Source organism: Thunnus albacares, chromosome 10 (genome assembly GCF_914725855.1).
Source record: "Thunnus albacares chromosome 10, fThuAlb1.1, whole genome shotgun sequence".
Lineage (NCBI taxonomy): Eukaryota > Metazoa > Chordata > Actinopteri > Scombriformes > Scombridae > Thunnus > Thunnus albacares.
The window spans coordinates 6,645,961-6,655,320 of NC_058115.1; the positions used below are offsets into that span (position 1 = coordinate 6,645,961).

Sequence of the window (9,360 nt, forward strand, 5' to 3'; positions counted from 1 at the left end):
TGAAAATGTTTAGGTAACATGTTGAACAACAGGACACAAACATATGACTTTACTTACAAGTATGAGTTTTTGCCTTTGTTAAATTCATGGCATTAATAAAGTTCAAAATTTTTTCAAACTTGTTTGATTTTGTGTCATTTTTACATCAGTATTTAACTGTGGCACTAAAATGAGCGCTCATTTTACCCCATCCCCATGCTCATTTTACCCCTACCTTGGGGCAAGTTGTGCCATAGGACTAACTTTTTCTTATGTGTCCAAACCATAATAATTAGAAAACCTATTTTAATTTCCATGGGTACATAACAGCGTGAGGTATATAAAGTAACTATTATTTGAAACAAATACACTTTTATTTTGAAGTAAAATGTTACCCCGTTCTCCACTACACACTGACTCAGAATAAATGAACCCTAAGCCAACGAGTAGCAGATAGAGGCAGGTGTTGGGCAGGAACAGGAAACATTTTATCAAGTATGTGATATACACCAATGAGCCAAAACATCATGACCACTCAAGTCTAGGATACATTAAGCTGGTGGTTATAATTTTTTGGCTTATTGGTGTATAACAAGGTAGTGACACTTTTGCAACAACTACAGCAATGAAATTTCTGAAAAAAAAAATGCCTTAGGTCTCATGAGTGGTTTGTTTTTAAAAATTGTAACTATAAGTTTTATAACTGCTCATTGTGTAAGTGACAATTGTGTGTATGTTTAGTAAATTGGCATTTCCCTCTCCTCATGAGGGATGAGGAGCAGTCTAGGCCATGTTGAGGAGAGTCTGAAAGTAAAGGTTAAGTGGGCTGAATCAACTATTTGAGAAGAGGCTGAGGAAAAGACAAGTGAATTCGTCTCTTTCATGAATCAGCTGAAGGTGTCAAACAATAAACCATAGCTGTCTTTTGTGCAAGGCCAGTTTCTTCAGAATTAAACTGGTTTTCCTAAGAAGGATGAGTTAGGTTCTTGCTAAACTTTCCTGAAATGACAAGCCACTTCAGTACCACTAAATCTGTCCCAACATACCAATGTTATGGGTTGAATTTGAACAAAATTTCCCAAGACTGAAACAAAGTACATTTTATTGGAAGTGAATGAAAATAACTTGAAACGAAAAATAAGCCCAAAGGCAAGGCTTACAATAAAGCTATACAACATTTGATTACAAAATTCTCAATTTTTCTTTACCTGATCATGATTGATCTTTTGCTGTCCATTTGTTCAGTCTTACTGAAAAATTCAGCAGTGAAACTGAAAAAATGAGAGATCCTGATCAGTGAAAGAAAAGTGTGGAATTTTATAATGGAATGTCTTGTATAGTTTTAGTGTCATTTTTTCCTTTATGGTCATTTTTTGTTTCACATTATATTAGGTATGCATGATATTGGATTTTTTGCCGATATCCGATATACCGATATTTCCAACTCGCTGTGGGCGATTGTCGATGCCGATACCGATATATGCACATATTTTTTTCCAGCTGGCTGAGGAGACTATTATGCATGCAAGCATAGATTGTATTAAGTATGATCAAGAAAGACAATATATGAAGGAAGAATTTAGGAAGACTGGAGTTCAGGAGCTCAGCATTAAAACTTTAATGAACTTGCCAAGTGGGTGGAGCAGTAGAGTTTTCTTTGAGTTTATTAGACAGACAGGATTAATGTGTAGGATTTAATCTCTGGTCAACACTCCGGAGCAGAAGGTGGCGGTAATGCACCTAATATGCTGGTTGCCAACCGCCGTTATAAATAAAAAAAAAAGAAGATGAAGTTTTTTATTTTTCAAACAGAGTGGTACATCCTGTCAGCCGAGGGATTTCTTATCTGTGCAGCCGAACACTGCAGCGCCTCAATGGACTGTTTCACCCTGATGGTCCCGGTGCTTCCTCCGCAGGCTCTACTTCACTCAGCTGCCCATCAGACCCGCTGCTCCCTCCCACTTTCACCCGAATAACAAATTGGGGCTTGGTGGTCCAGTTGGATCCACATGGAGAGCCGGGGCTAACGTTAGCTGGGAGGCTAGCGGAGCCTTAGCCGCAGCATGAGGGAAGCACAGCCAGCTAGCCTTTGCTAGCCTCCCAGCTAACGTTAGCCCTGGCTCTGTGGAGCACCGAGCCCCGGTTTGTTATTCGGGTTAAAGTGGGAAGAAGCGGCAGGTCTGACGGGCAGCTTGAGTGAAGTGGACCGTCAGAGTGAGACAGTCCATCAAGGAAAGCACAGTCAGGCGGCGGAGGAGATGGCGACATATAGGACTCTCATAATCGGCAGAATTCGCCGATGCCGATATTTCATTTTAGAGCTTTGATCGGCCGATACCGATGACGTGCCAATAATATCGTGCATCCCTACATTATATTTATTCACTTTCAATAAATGATGATAGTATGATTTTTCATGCATGACTTTTACCTGTAATGGAGTTTTTTTACACTGCTGTATTGGTACTTTTACTGCAGTAAAGGATCTGAGTACTTCTTCCACAACTGATTACACCCCATGATGCAAGTGTTTGACTGGAACACCAGCCTTTAATCTTGCCATCATCAGAGGAGTCGGTTTCATCTAGAGTCAGACAGATCTCCCCATCCTATACATCCTCCTCTCCCTCATCCTCCTCTTCCTCCTGTAGGGCAGTGGGGTCCATCAAAACTTTCCTGTATATAAAAACATTACTTATTGTCATGATTTGCATCCAGGTTCTTTTTTTTTTTTTAGTCTTTATGTGCTGACAGAATTTGAATGTTTGACATTAGACAAATCTAAATGATATAACTACCTAGAAGATAATATTAACGAATGCTGAGGTAAACATTACAGTGACGGTGAAAAAATCTAATGGATTATTGAGAATATTCCTTCACTCATATATACAAGCGATAGTGAGGGATCTCTTTATATGCAGACAGATAACGTTCATATATTATATAAGAGAGATTTTAAGTTATTAATGTGGCATTGTTTCCATTCAGGCTATATGGATATCATGTGTAGTACCTCTCACCAATTTCAATAAATTCTACTCAACAACTGCAGCCAGAGTATATTTTTCTAAAGATGTCTCTTTGTAGTATACTAACCTGGATGTGCTGAAGAACTCCTCCATTTGCTTCTCCATGTCCTGGAGTTTTTGTTTCAATAAAACCTTCAGTCCCTCATATGAACCCATGGACATGTTAAAAGGACAGCCTACAAGGGGGGAAAGGGGTGATATTAGATTGATGAGAAAGAATAACAGAAATACTTTCTTATGTGAGCTCACAATGTTGTATAGCCTACATTTGTGACCTTTAAATACTGTAACTTTGTATTTAAATGAATCACAATCAAATACATAAACTCATGCTAAATAATGATCATTATACACAGGTCCTCGTCAATCTGCTGGATCTCTCTTTTTACAGCTTTTGAAGATCCAGTCAGGTAGCGGCAGTGGTTCCTCATCTCTTTGATGAGAATCCCATCCTCTTCTTGAAGTCGAGACAGCAGCATTACTTTGTCCAAGGCCATTTTCTTTGTCTCTAGGGGGACTGTTGATGCTACAATAAACTCATTATATGGAATTTCTCTAACAGTAATGAAAACAAACTTCCATAATAACTGAACATTTTTATTACTCCCTAAGAGCAATAGACAAAATAGCACAGGGGCCATTGTGTGGAAGATTTAAATACATTGTATATAACTGATAATGTCAGACAAAAACAATATTAAAATCAGCATTGATGTAAAAATACAAGCTATGTAAAGTGCAGAAAAATGCATATACCAGAATCCCACGGCCAAATGGGGAAGTCTTGACTTAGAACTGCATCTACTGTATCAACAGCCTGTGTCTGGCACAAGGCTGTTGTAAGCTGCAATTGCCTCCTCCAGTTTCCTCTTTTCCTTCTCAATAAGCTCCCATTTGGGCTTACGGCCTTGTTATTGTCTAAAAATGACATGAGGTACAAATATGAAAAAAATCACCATTTGTCTCTTGCTGCACACATGCCACAAATTACTCCAATGTAAAAGTGACAACAGAAGCTTGATTTCAAAATAATAAAATGTTAATAATAATAAGAAGAAGAAGAGGAAGAAGAAGAGGAACAAACCTATGGCTCTGTACAGCTCTATTTTTCACTGTTTGATTTTAAGGACAAGGCCCTCCATGACCCGCAGCAGTCCCTGTTAGTCTTGGCAGTTGGTGGACTTTGGACCTTAATGCAAACATTCAATTGTCAATAAATACAATTTCCTTAAATGTAAAACGACAAGAAACAGGTCAAAGTAAATATTTTGTAGTTCAAGGAAAAATCTTACTGGATGCAGCCCACTCCTCAACCTCCTTCACCCACCGCTTCATTTCCCCTTCTGTTGTCTGCAGGGTTGTCAGTAGGTTTTGAATGTCTCTGTGGTTGTTGCTACACGAGAGAGGTATGAATTGACCAACGGTATTGAAATTGAATACTGGTGAATTTTACGATATTTTCACAAATAGAATAAACCTAATACAGTCTGAACTTTGCAACCTTGGTTTTCAAGAATGAAGATGTCGTTTCAATGTAGACACACATGGGGTCTCTAGTCTGTCTGGTTCATTGAGCCATGCGTTGTCTGCTAAAAGAGCGACAAATCCATCAACCAGCATACTTAGTCCAACGGATTTGGTCAACATGAAGCTAGCAGAATCATCTCAGGTACAGTGAGCAGCCCCCTCTTCATACGAGTATAAAATCATCAGTTCCAGCAAATTATTATTAAAACTCTTCTCGTTTTCAATGAAGAGTAAAAAGCAAAAAAAGGGGGTGTGGTGGGGGGGATCCCTTATGGGGACCTTATTACGCATGATGTCAGTGGGAATTCCCATTGACACAATTAGGATTTCTTCTTTTTTCAGTCCCTTATTAGCTGTATGGTGTGTATCTGAACTGTAGAGGTTAGACAACAATGGCCAGAAAATTTGAAATTTCTTGTTTTATTCCTCACAGCAAGCAGGCAGACGGTTACTCAGAAGGCGGTCATTATGTGCAAAACATCAGATGTCGGTGGAGATACAAGATACACAGCAATTATAAATTAATCCATTAATTAAAATGAGTACCGTCACCTGGAAAAAAGACAAATCCAGGTTTGTTAACGATCTCAAGTCACTAGAAAAACATAACCACGTAGGCCTGTCACCAATATTACTGCCGTAAATCACCTCTCATCTCAGAAAAAAAAATACATGTATATATATATATATATATATATATATGTATATATTCACATTAAAATAATTAAGAGTAGATAAAGATTGTTTGAATTAATAATAGCCAAAAGCATTTTTAGTATTTGTGATATGTTACAAACGTAATTGCGGACAAAATACATTTCCATAGAAATGTAATTGTGAATGCAGTTTAGTTGTGTGAGAACGTAATTTTGAGGAGACAGGGTTGGTGTGTGACACAAAATAATTTGAAACATTATTTCCTACTAGACTGGCCTTCATTTCCCAAAATCATCTTCAGGTTAAAATGATCATGATGTTGCAATGGGACTAAGATAGTCTCAGCCTTAAGATACTTTTAGGAAATGGGGCTCTAGTCTGTAGCCACACTCTGAAGACCTGCCTTGCTAGTAACACTCACCAAGAAAGTGAGAATATCAGTCATACACATTGCATGAGACTGGAGGCATCATTACCTTCGTTATGTTTCGTTTTTTTTATTGGGGAAAAGCCTGTACAAAATCAAAGGCTGTGTCTGCCTAACACTGTAGTTTCACCTGAGATAATTCAAACATATCACACGTTTGGACTGAAGTATCTTACAGAGGCTGTAGCAACTGTTTTCAGTAACTGCCTCATTAAAAGACACATAAAAGAGTTGAGTTGAGATGATCTGCAGGCAGCAGGATGACCACAGCATCACTACAGGACACATGTGAGGGAAAAGAGGGATTTTAAATCACAGCTCAGTCAGATCATACATTACTAAGCTGCTGTGTGTGCATTTACCTGGGCTGAGGAGCGGACTTCTCAGCTAATCAACTTTACATTGATAGTCTAACCTTCAATCTGACTTTGTATTTTATTTCAATCTGCGCAGCAGCTGCATCTGCAGGTGTTTATGAAGCATGGACACACTGCATAACAAGGCTAACGTTAGGTATATAGGCTAGCATATTTAGCTTTTTCATCCTGGGCAATACAAGAAAATCACTATATATGGCTCTCAAGCTGTCTGCTGTATATTTACATAAACACAGTCTTCCTCTTGAGTTGGTGCCTCTGCCAAATGTGCATTTACAGGGAAGAACATTGGGATCAGCCATGACTGGATGTAATCTAGGCATGACCGTAGCCTAGACAAGCGGCCTCTGCCAGCCAATCAGACTCCATTTTTCTAGCCAACATTTCACAAATAGAAAATTAGACAAAACAACTCCGAAGTCTTAATTACACATTGATCCGAAGAACGTAAAATGCAATTTTAGAAAATTCAATTTAATTTTCCAATTTCTATTTTTCAATTTTTATATGGAAAATTGAACTAATAAGCGTTACACAGACCAAAGCTGAATCTGATTCTGATTCTGATTGAGGGAGACATATTATGCTTTTTGTGATTTTCTGTTATGATGTGAGCTGTCTATGTTAAACATGGTCAAAAGTCCAAGCTTGAGGTGAACATATGTAAAAATGCTCTCTGGAAGTCAAAAGCAAGGGCTTCAGCCTGCTCTGAATGCTTTGTTTGCAAAGTTACCTCTACTTCCTCGTCATGATTACATCAGATTGTTTGTGCAAACCCACAAATGGCCATCCGTTCTGTAGTCTTTGTTGCCAAGCTTGTTGCTAAAATTGTTTTAAGAGTTGTTCATGTCGTCAGGCTTGAACATGTTTGAATGTATTTGGGAAGTTTCCATTTTGAGTAAAGAACGAGAAAAAGAAGTGAAATCCTACTACTACTGTTTGTCTGCTGGGGACATGGATGTATTAAGGAGAACTGGATGCCGCATTCAAAGATAGTGCCCTTTAATTCCCATGAAAGTTGCTCAGTGGCACATGAAACCAAAAAAAGTCCACTGTGTTTTTGGGCTCATTGAGCATGCTCAGCAGAGTCCTTCTCCAGCCAAGATGGTTCAGAACATGCATGAGACCTCCGCTGGCCAAGCCGGCTGATTTCCAATTGGCTCCTCGTTCACTTGAATGGAGATAAACTAATATCATAATGTGGCTTTTTTAGATTTTCCAAATGTTAATGGATCAAATTCTGATAATAAAACGAGTCATTTCACACGGGTTGTGACACTCGGGGGGGGGGGGCTGCATAAAGGGTCAGGATTTTTTTGAACTGTAAAACCTGCAAAGATATTCCAACAGAACCACAGAATATAAATACAGACCTGGAAATGAGCATGATACGTCCCCTTTAAGTTGATCAAAAATAAAGTGTATTCTAAAACAGTAATATGAGACAGGCCAGTGTGCTCAATGATCATAATCACTTGACTTTAATTGCAGCTTTACTCAAACAGCATTCCACTTTTATTAGCAATTATAGTAGAGGACATATCTGAAGAGAAAGCCTGTCAAAACATCAACTGTAATTGTCTCTTTGGTTAAAATAGGACCCTAATTGAGCATAATGACCTGTCTCTGCCTTTCCCTCTTTTAGATGTCACTTAGTATAATAGTATACTTTTTGTGTGGGGGCGTCTTACTGATTGCTCCAGCCATTTTAAATGAATCATTAGCAATGCCTATCATGGCATGAAATTCCCCTGAAAAAGAAGTAAACAAAGACAACCCATTCACTGTCAAACTACTGAGGCAAAGAACTCTGTGTAATTATTAGTCTTTTTAAACTTCTTCTTTTTTTATGTTGAGACCTGGCTGAGTGTAAGGAGGGTGTGAGGGGTGTCATACATGTTAAGGGTGACATAAGTGTTGGTCGTGGGTAAGTTTAGCATCATTATACTGAGGCTGCATCTCCCTTAACTGATCACTGATTTAATGCATCACCCCGGCAACCATAGAGACCCAAATCAAAAACACCCACAATGTTGTGCAGCAAGTGCAAGATGTGTCTGGCTATAATGCTCATGGTGTTTCTTCCAGCAGTGACTTCTACCTTCAGTAAATGAAGACAATCTTTTTTTTGACAGCTCCTTTCATACTGGTGGCTTGCAAGCAAAATACAAGCAAATAATTACAGATTACAGCTCACAGATTGCATTTTAGACATGTGATGTGACAATGTGTGTGGTATATGCAACTCACTCTCCAAAAGAGACCATTAACACAACTGTGTTACATCAACCCTGTCCCTTCAAAGTTACATTTATTATTTATTATTTGTTTCCCAATTATGTTGCATTAGCAAACAAAATCGCATGCTGGATTATGTTCATAAGCAAAAAGATTTTTTAAATGAATTGAGTTATACATTTACGTATCACTCTGAAGTTGCAGGGAGGAGGTTGGGGTGGATGGTGGGCCTACAAGATGCAGGACTCTGACTCCAGAGTCCGAAGTTTGCATCCTGAGTCCCACATTTGGTGAGGTTTATCTTTTGACTGAAAAAAAAAACAAAAAATGTTGTCACTGAACATTTCATTTATACATTTAGTATTAACATTTTTGCAACATTAATACTTATTATATTATTTTCTCATTATGTTGAGAGAAAACATAATTCAGCCAGCATCACATTTCTTGCTAAACTAGTATTTGCTGTTGCAAATTAGTATTAGTCATAATAACAATAATAATAATAATGATAATAATAATAATAATAATGATGATAATAATAATAATGATAATGATAATGATGATGATGATGTCTAGGAGACAGGGTTGGTTACATATGAATGTAGCATTGTGTGTGTGCACAAAATTGTGAAGGCTCTTGTTTTTCTTTTTTGCAGTCCAATTTGTGATCTGACCAACAGAGATCCATATAGAAATTAAGATGTCATAAATCACATCTATTTTTTTTATCCAGATGAGAGACACTTGAAATGACAAGTGTAAATGGGGCCTTTAGTCAGGAAAACAAATCACTTTCCAAATAAAGTAGTCAATTTAATAAGGTTCACTGATCAGCAACCTGTTTGTGTGTGTGTGTGTGTATGTGTGTGTGTGTGTGTGTGTGTGTGTGTTTGAGCTGCAGCAGCTGTGGTTTTTCTATTGTTTATACATCTATGTTGTCTGCCTTGCTGATACTTTATCGTGCTCATTGTGCAGTTTGATTTATGTTTTTATGCATGCCCACAGCCCTTTTTATTTATTCATCATTTAGTAAGTTTTGTTCTCATTTCTGGTTAATTCTTGTAAGGATGCAAAGCGCATGCTGGCAAAGTGGAATTAATATTTGGTTTGGACATAAGGC

At 38.0% G+C, this 9,360-nt stretch overlaps 1 long non-coding RNA gene across 1 annotated transcript; it reads right to left on the reverse strand.

Annotated features, from left to right (window-relative positions):
* Nucleotides 1-2,319: 2,319 nt before the first annotated feature.
* LOC122990725 lies at nucleotides 2,320-4,619 on the reverse strand. Its single transcript, XR_006405465.1, has 6 exons — nucleotides 4,513-4,619; nucleotides 4,304-4,404; nucleotides 4,096-4,200; nucleotides 3,768-3,929; nucleotides 3,079-3,537; nucleotides 2,320-2,655 (listed from the first exon to the last, which is right to left on the reverse strand). It is a non-coding gene; the product is annotated as an uncharacterized LOC122990725 (long non-coding RNA).
* Between the last annotated feature and the right edge of the window lie 4,741 nt (nucleotides 4,620-9,360).